This window comes from Puma concolor, chromosome C2 (assembly GCF_028749965.1).
Source record: "Puma concolor isolate L17-30 chromosome C2, mPumCon1.1.hap2, whole genome shotgun sequence".
NCBI lineage: Eukaryota > Metazoa > Chordata > Mammalia > Carnivora > Felidae > Puma > Puma concolor.
The window spans coordinates 55,410,428-55,420,205 of NC_141675.1; the positions used below are offsets into that span (position 1 = coordinate 55,410,428).

A 9,778-nucleotide genomic window follows, 5' to 3' on the forward strand; every position below is an offset into this window, starting at 1 on the left:
CTAATCACTAATATTTTGGTATATTTGCTTTACTTCTCTCAAATATTTATATATATATATGTGTGTGTATATATATATATATATACACACACACATATATATATATACTCTCTCAAAAGTGTGTGTCTGTGTGTGTGTGTGTGTGTGTGTGTGTGTAGTTTCTTTTCTAAAACATTTGAAGGTAAGCTGCAGAGAACATTATACCTTGCCATTGTATCAGTTAACTTTTATTTTATTTTATTAGAAACTGTTTATTTTCTGTCAACTTCATTTCCATTTTGTTTGCCTTTGTAGAAGAACAGCTTAAGACTACTCAGTGGTTGTTCCTGCCCATTCAGTGACCTGAGCAGTGGAAGCTGCAGACCGGTCTTCACTGGCAAGCTCAACACCCCAGTCTTCAGTGGGGAACTGCTGAACAGGCACAGAGGCACCTGCACGCCTTCAGACCAGTCCGAACTTCTGGGTGAGTAGCGATGAACTCAGGAGCTGGAGTAGTCCATTCACCTAGAAATTCCTCCTTGGTCACAGCCTTTTCAGTGTTGGCCTGCTCTTCCTTTTCAATCTCTTCAGGATCCCATTAGAAGTAGAGCTAAGGTATGACCTCCTATGTGTATTCATGGGAAATGGTACCTTGCATGCGCAGAACTATCTGGGCCAGCATCCACCACATCAGACCCACTGAGTGAGCTCCCTTGCTGTTGCATGGGATGACAGTGTCCATGTAGCGCAGAGGAGAGTCTGTGTTACACAGAGCAGTAGTAGGCGGGTCAACATAAGATACCTCTGTGAGAGGCTGGTGGTCAGCCCTGGGATCAGTAACCACCAGAAGTCTTGGCTCCTGGAAGGCTGCCTGGATCTGGGTAGCAAAGTGGCCAGCAATAAGAGTGGCTCTAACAGAAGCAGCAAACTTCAGCACAGCTCACTGGCCAGTATTCTTAAATGATATGACACTGACATCAGCTGGACTTTCAATGGCAGTAATGGCTTGAGCTGCCAGCAGAAGCTTCTCCCAGGTTCCCTTCAGATTTATGTTGTAGATACCATCACTTTTCCTTCTGTAGATGTACTATTCCACTTGGAAGTCAAGTTTGGTGCCACCTTAGTGAGTTCCTGCTGCAAGTAATTTGAGGACATCCTTCTCCTTCATTTATAGGACATCAAGGGCTCCAGACATTGTGAAAGTTTCCCTTTAACTTACAACAGGAACACAAAACAACACCATACGGACCCCTCTCTGGGTAGCGCAAAAGGCTGTATCAGTTAACTTTTACTATAAATCACCTGGCATTTTTTTTTGTTTTTTTTGTTTTTTTTTTCCAACGTTTATTTATTTTTGGGACAGAGAGAGACAGAGCATGAACGGGGGAGGGGCAGAGAGAGAGGGAGACACAGAATCGGAAGCAGGCTCCAGGCTCTGAGCCATCAGCCCAGAGCCTGATGCGGGGCTCGAACTCACGGACCGCGAGATCGTGACCTGGCTGAAGTCGGACGCTTAACCGACTGCGCCACCCAGGCGCCCCATCACCTGGCATTTTAAAATAACCATTTATTTTTTTTTGCAATTCTGTGGGCTGGCACTTTGAATAGTGCTTAGCTGTGGTGTTTTTTCTCTGCTCCATGTGGGTTTGTCTGGGCTCAGTCACACATTTGTGATCAGTTCGCATGTTGGCTACAGAATAGCTGGTTCTTGATGCCTTTATTCCCATATCTGGCAGTTAACTGGGGCCTCAGTTCTCCTCTAGGTGGCCTTTCTTTCTCCCGTAGGTCACACTAGTCTTCTTACATGGCAGTGTCAGGGCGGGGTTCCAAGAGGAAGAGAGCAGAAGCTGCAACATCTCTTGAAGCTGAAACTCAGAAGTCACACAGCATTACTTCTACCATATTCTGTCGGTCAAAATAAGCTAAAGACTGGCTGAGAATCAAGAAATGAACCTGTTTTCCCTCCAGAATCCCTGAAGGACTCACATTTCAGAGATACTAAGAATTAAAGTATGGTATTGAAAACAGAGGGGATCGTGAAGTCAATATTCAGAGAGGGAGGTTAGACCCTTGGTTCCCCTCCAGTGCACCAGGAACTATTCCCAGGAAGTGTAGGTTTTATGCACACCATGTGTGGTAGAGGGTGGAGGTGGAGAACAGAGCTCCTTAAACCCTTGGAATTCCTTGAGTAATACAAGTGACTTATTATTCATAATAAGTCCTTTTGGATATGCTGGGAATTTATGTTAGCAAGGTGACTTAGGGTGGGACCCCTAGATAGCATCAGGAGATAGCTGGTCACCAGAGAAAACAAGTGATTAGAGGATTGGAACTTTTAGTCCCACTCACCACTCACCATTCTCCAGGGTGGGAAGCAGGGGCTGGACATGAAGTCTATAAAAACTCTTGAGTCACAAGATTTGATATGCTTCTGGTTGGTAAACATATAAAGTGCTGGGAGGATGGCAAGTCAAGAGAAGGCATGGAGCTTGCATATGTGGCCCTAACTCATACCTTGCCCTATGCCTCTCTTCCATCGGACTGTTCGTGAGTTGTAGCCTTTATAATAAACTGGTGAGTGTAAGTAACGTGTTTCCCTGAGATCTGTGAGCCATTCTAGCAAACTATTGAATTATGGGAACTTATAATTTGAACTTATAATTGAACTTACTATATTTGAACTTACATTTGGTTAGAAGTAAAAGGGACTCAGGCTTATATTGGCATATGATGCAGAGGTAGTCATGTGGAGGACTGAAGGATAGCAGTCGATGTCCAGAGAATTAGTGTTGGGAGTTAGTGTTGGAAAACACAACTCCAGACACGCATACACATCTTTCTTTGTATACTGAGTACTAACATCTTATTAATTCAGACTTATTCCTACAATTGTTTCCTCCTTGAAGTAATTAGACTAGTAAGTAGTTTTCATTGGTAAATAGAACTTAAGAAAAGATTTTCAATTTTATTTTCAGTTGGTTTATTGACAGTAGCTTTTGGCAAATGTGTCTGATTTTTGTATCAAAATGATAATCAGCCATGCTATTCTCCTTCTTGATGTGTCAGAAGTTTGTATTTTTCCTAATTAATACATTTGGAGGAGCTTTTCATATTTTTTCCTTCTCTTTTTTCACATCTTAGTTTTATTAATTTTTTGAATTAATATCAGTTGAGAATACATCTTCATAATTCAAAGTAAATTTAGAAAGAGTCTAACAAAGAAGTAAAAAATATATAGGACATAATTATGCAACTCTGAAAGTAAGTTAGGTGTTATTTTCTAAAATTTCATTTATTACTTAAGCTTTTTTTTTTTTAGATTTCAAAGATTTATTTTCTCTTTACTTACTTTTGGCGTTCCCAACACACACACACACACACACACACACACACACACATATATTTTACACAGAGAATACATTATTCACATACACAAAAAAGAAAGAAAATAAAATTGTTAACCATAGTTTTCTCAGCTATCTGGAAGGAGTAACAAAACTGAAATATACCATCCATCCTTTCATTCACTCAAAGGATATTCATGGTCATGATATTATTACCCCCTATTAAACACCTGGATGACTTCACAAAGATGTCACTGTTTATGGGGCACCTGGGTGGCTCAGTTGGTTAAGCAACCGACTTCGGCTTGGGTCATGATCTCGCACTTTGTGAGTTTGAGCCCCGCGTCGGGCTCTGTGCTGACAGCTTAGAGCCTGGAGCCTACTTCAGATTTTGTGTTTCCCCCCTCTCTCTACCCCTCCCCTGCTCACGCTCTGTGTCTCTCTATCTCTCAGTAGTAAATAAATGTTAAAAAAAAATTAAAAAAAAAAAAAGATGTCACTGTCTAAAGGACAATGACTTAGGAGATAGTGAGATCCCAGGCCCTAGAAATATTCAAGAAGAAACCAGAATGTCACTGGTTAGAGATAATGTATGAGGGTCTCAAGCACGATGGATAGTAGAACTGGGCAATTTCTCAAGAGTCTTATGAATCTTGAGAACTGTCTCCCCTAAAGTACCACCAAAAGAATCTGTTGATAAACAAAGCTGAGTTTATGGCTTATGATGGAAAAGCAGAATACCACCTCGAAAAGTCTTGGCAGTGTTTCAGAGTGGGGAGGGTAAAGGCAGGATATTTATGAGGTTTTTTAGGATATGGTTTAAGGTGGGCCTTGCAATGCAAGAGTAAGGGGGATGAGGGAGAGAGTCAGGGGTTTGTGGGGGTGGAGGGGAGGGCTTGATTAGGATTGGCAAAGTTGGGACATAATTGTTTATGTTTACATAAACTAAATAGTTTAGTTACATAAACTAGATAGTTTACAGTGAGGGGAGGGTTTCAGAGCAAGTCTCAGAGTGGATACACTGAGTTGAGCTCACTATTGTTATTAGTTATTACTTTTCAAGAAATTCCTAAAAGAATAAAGTTATTTGTAATTTTATTTTTTGGGGCAAGAGTTTCTTAAAATAGTAAAGTCACTTTATTACAGATAGTTGAACAGTAAAATCATGATGATGAAGACACTCTTTGTTCTTAATCCTATGGTGCTGTGTGGCTGCTTTTAATTCTCAAAACCCTGAAATAATGTAATTTCTTTTCTTCAAATTGTAGCTCAATTGAAAGTGAGATAAATAGGAGGAGAGAGAACCGGTTGTCATTTGGCCGCTCTTTTCCCCCACAGAGACTAGATCTTAAGTATATTTCATCTCATGTATTTAAAAATAAAACTTTTATTATAAAATCAGGGGCGCTTGGGTGGCTCAGTCGGTTAAGCGGCCGACTCCGGCTCAGGTCATGATCTCGCGGTCCCTGACTTCTAGCACTGCGTCGGGCTCTGTGCTGACAGCTCAGAGCCTGGAGCCTGTTTCAGATTCTGTGTCTCCCTCTCTCTGACCCTCCCCCGTTCATGCTCTGTCTCTGTCTCAAAAATAAATAAACGTTAAAAAAATTGTTTTTAATAAAATAAAATCAATGCATGTTCATTATTGAAATTTTGGAAAATAGAGACAGGTTTAAAGGGGTTGGAGTGGGGTTTTCTCCTTTAAATTTGTCTCTGTTTTCTATAGTTTCTACAATTAACTTCAAGTAATTATCTTGAAGTGAAATGTTACATTTGATGACACCTTAGGCTCTAGGAAAAAGAGTTTATATAAAACTTGAGTAAAATGGTATGAGGAGGGACATAGTTTATTATGTACATTTATTACATTTATTTATAATTTATTACATTTTTCCCCCCGCTGACTTCAGGGGCAGCTAGCTGGCTCATTTGGTAGCACATGAGACTCTTTCTCCTGAGGTCATGAGTTCAGCCCCATGCTGGGTGTAGAGCTTACTTAAAAAAAAAAAAAAAAAAAAAAAAATTAAAAATTAAAAAACCACTTTACAATCCCTACTGACTTTTAATACATACATATTATGAGCTGAATTGTGTCCTCTCAAAATTCATATGTCGAATCCCAATACCTGAGAATGTGATTGCATTTGGAGAAAGGGCCTTTAAAGAAGTGATTAAGTTCAAATGGGGTTATTAAAATGGGAACCTTAATCAAGTATGGCTGGTGTCCTTATAAGAAGAGGAAATTTGGACACACAGAGAGACCCCAGAGGTGAGTGCACATGGAGAAAAGGCCATGTGAGGACACAGCACAAAGGCAGTCATCAGCAAGCAAGGTAAGAGACCTCAGGAGAAATCAAACCTGCCAGCAACTTGATCCTGACTGCCAGCCTCCAGGATTGTCAGAAAATAAATTCTGTTGTTTAAGCCACCCCATCTGTGGTATTCTGTTACGGCAGCCTGAGCAGTTGACATAATTCATCTGCATAACTACCTTTTTTCTCTTCAGTATTGTAATTGACATCTGAGTCCCGGACTTTCTCATATTCTCAATATAAATATTCTCTGCAGATCATCATGGAGACATGGTAATGTCCAGAGCATGTGCTCCTGAATTTCAGTGCTTTGACTATGTTACCTATTTGGTTAAACTCATAGGCTCTGTTGCATTCCTTGACTGAATTCTATTTTGAATGAAGATAAATAACTTCTCCTAAAAGTCAGCATGAGGCTTGACAGATTGATGGTCAACATCTTACTGTGGGTCCTTCATGAAGCATGGATGACACCAACCTCCCCTAGCCTTGAAAATTCCGTGATCTATTCCAAAACTCTGATAATTTCTCTAATCTTTTGACAGCATTTCCTGGTATGTGACAGGCAGTTATTTTGCACTTGTAATAGTGACAATAAGAAAGACAGCTTTATCTATATGTGGTAATTCCTCAGTGGCTATTGCTGACTTTACATGATTTATACTTTCTATAACTCTATCTCTGTGCTCTTTGGATACACATTTTTTTGAAGACAATTTAAGAACATTAAGACTCCAAACTTGGGTTAAAATTGAGCTTTGAATATAGTTGTCAGTTCCATTTATTATTCAGCTAGGCGTTGACAACATATTTTTTACCTCCTCTGGTCATACCAAACCAAAAATCATTGCTAACTTCATATAAAAGTAGTATCTCATCACTTGATGGCAAATAAAAGATATATTTCTTTTTTTTTTTTTTTTTAATTTTTTTTCAACGTTTATTTATTTTTGGGACAGAGAGAGACAGAGCATGAACGGGGGAGGGGCAGAGAGAGAGGGAGACACAGAATCGGAAACAGGCTCCAGGCTCTGAGCCATCAGCCCAGAGCCCGACGCGGGGCTCGAACTCACAGACCGTGAGATCGTGACCTGGCTGAAGTCGGACGCTTAACCGACTGCGCCACCCAGGCGCCCCTAAAAGATATATTTCAATTTTTACATAAGACATGAATAAAATAGATATCTTAGAACAAAGAAATATGAAATATCACAGAAAATTAATAATTTAAAACTAAACCCAGTATAGACATTTCTGCCTTTGTGGGGGGGCAGGTATGGAGGTGAAGGATAGTGTTGGGGAGGAAGGAATTTCCCACTGTTCTAGATTCTTCTAACTGGATTAAGAATTACATTGACAAAATAATCTACATGCCAAGGTGGCCTGTTGTGGGGCGACCTGACCTTGGCCCCTGCAATAGCATAATTCCTATTAGCAGTTGAGCAACAATCTTTACTTCTTTCTTCCTTCAGAAACTGGTGAGAAAGGAAGAAGAGAAAGACTGAAAATGCAAAGCCCCTGCCCATTTTTTTCTGCAGATAAAGAGTGGAATCTAGAGTTGATGCCCACAGTTATTAAAGCATTTGGGAGTGGAGGGGTGCCTGGGTGGCTCAGTTGGTTGAGGGTCTTGCTCTTGGTTTTAGCTCAGGTCATAATCTCGAGGTTGGTGAGTTTGAGCCCCATGTTGGTCTCCATGCTGACGGTGCAGAGCCTACTTGAAATTCTCTCTCTCTGTCCCCCAAAGTTAATAAATAAACTTAAAAAAAAAAAGCATTTGGGAGTGGGAATGTCATTGATGTGTCAGAGCGTAGTTAGTGGTTAAAACAAAAATGCTTTGTGGGGTGCCTGGGTGGCTCAGTCGGTTGAGCATCCAACTTTGGCTCAGGTCATGATCTCACAGTTTGTGGGTTCAAGCCCCGCGTCAGGCTGTGTGCTGACTGCTTGCTCAGAGCCTGGAGCCTGCTTCAGATTCTGTGTCTCCTTCCCTCTCTGCCCCTCCCCTGCTCACGCTTTGTCTCACTTTGTTTCTCAAAAATAAATAAAATATAAAAAAAAAAAAAAAAATTAAAAAAAATGCTTTGCATAATAATACAAGGGGAATTGAGTTTATTAGGGAAATCTAGAGGAGGAAGGTATCTAAAGAGGAGAAGCAGGAAGTGTGGAATCAGAAAAGGAATACGAAAACATGGCAGGAGGCCAGAGCCTTTGGAGATGAAGGTGCTCTGGGCAAAATTCCAGTCATTGGTGTGGCCAGCAGACTTTAATAAGGACATTTAAAGTTCAGCTTTCAGTTGTTTGCCAGGTGCCACTGTCTTGTAGTCTCATCCTTCAGACACATTATTCCAGAAGTCTGAAAAGCTGCCGCACATATTTGAGGATAAATAAAAATGATTTTTCTCTGCTTGTAAAGGGGAAGAGAAATATTCCTTGAATATTTCCTTGAAACTCCTTGAAAAGGTCTCTTTAGAATCAAAACAGTCCTTGATTCCCTACTCAAATGTTTGGAAAGATAGATAAATCTATCTAACAGCCCCATCTCCTGTTTCCCTATGCGAAGATGTCTCCAAAGTCTGAGCTTCATACCCCCTTGAAAGATTCACATACAACTCTGAGTTAATCTAGCAGACTATCTTGAGTAACTCTTTGTCTCTCAAGTAGATAGATAGAGTTTAATTATTCTTTCTTCTGCTTTATGCAATTAATTGTGTGAAATTTTATCCTGACTTCAGAGTTACTCACAAGCTACCTATGTGCATGTACTGCTCTGTTGGCTTACAGAGTAGTAAATTAAATTCTTGTACTCAATTCCAATGTGTGTGTTTGGCAGTGGGAGCACATCCCAAACACCAAGCAATTCTCAGACACCAGCAGGATGTCCCAAGAATTTAACTCAGTTCTGACACTACAGAACTGAGTTCAGTACAGTACAGAGTTCAGTTCTACAAGACTGCTCCCTACTGCCCCCCCCCCCATTTCAGACACCAGCCAGTCAGAAGCCCAGACTATATTACCTGTGCTTCTAACTGTCTAGCTATAAATCAGATTCCCATAACCTCCTCCTTGGGTTTGATTGATTTATTAGAGATAGAAGAAATATTAAAGTAAGATATGAGAAGGGGAGCCTGGGTGGCTCAGTCGGTTGAACGTCTGACTTTAGCTCATGTCATGATCTTGCAGTTCATGAGTTTGAGCCTCATATCGGGCTCTGTGCTGACAGCTTGGAGTCTGGACCCTAATTCAGATTCTGTGTCTCCCTCTCTCTCTGCCTTTCCCCAGCTCCTGCTCTGTCTCTCTATCTCTCAAAAATAAAAACATTAAAAAAAATTTTTTTAAGTAAGGTGTGGGGAAAGGGCTTGGGGTTTCCGTGCCCTCTCCAAGCATGCCACTCTCTCCAATCTCCACATGTTCACCAACCTAGAAACTCTCCAAATACCATCCATTTGGGGTTTTGTGGAGGCTTTATTAAACAGCCATGATTTATTAAATCATTGGCCATTGGTATTGATTCAAACTCCATCCCCTACCTCCTTTCCCCTCTCTAGAGGAGGTGGTTGGGGTGGGACCAAATTCCAAACCTGTAATCACATCATTGACTCCATTGGCTACCAGCCCCCATCATTGTGTGCTTTCCAAAAGTCACCTCATTAACATAACAAAGACACCCATATCACTCTCCACAGTTACAAAATTCCGAGGGTTTGAGGAGCTGCTTGAACCAGGAGCAGTAGACAAAGACCAAATATATATAAGAAATATATATTAAGAAATATATATTTGGTCATCTGAATGACAGTATCACAGTATCACAAGTCCTAAATCAGTTTTCTTTCTTTTCTGCACTGATGTGGAGACGTCTCTCTTATTCAGAGGCCTTTTATTTCCCTAACACATGCAAAAGTCTTACTTTATGCTTTAGAAGGAAATTAAGAAAAAGGAGATGTAACTTATGTAACTTCTTTAGACAAAGCTCTAAAGAAGAGATATGGCATCCATACACAAATAATTTATCAAAAGCAAAAGTTTAGAGCCAAAGAAGACGAAGAGAGATGTGGTACTTCCTCCCCCACACCCACTATCACCCCAAAACAGATGCAGGATCTTTGTACCTCAGTTAATGTCTGGGACAAACACATAAACTAATACTTA

The 9,778-nt window shown here is 40.5% G+C and overlaps 1 pseudogene; it reads right to left on the minus strand.

Moving 5' to 3' along the window:
- Positions 1-251: 251 nt before the first annotated feature.
- LOC112849470 (small ribosomal subunit protein uS2 pseudogene) lies at positions 252-1,227 on the minus strand (annotated as a pseudogene).
- Positions 1,228-9,778: the final 8,551 nt, after the last annotated feature.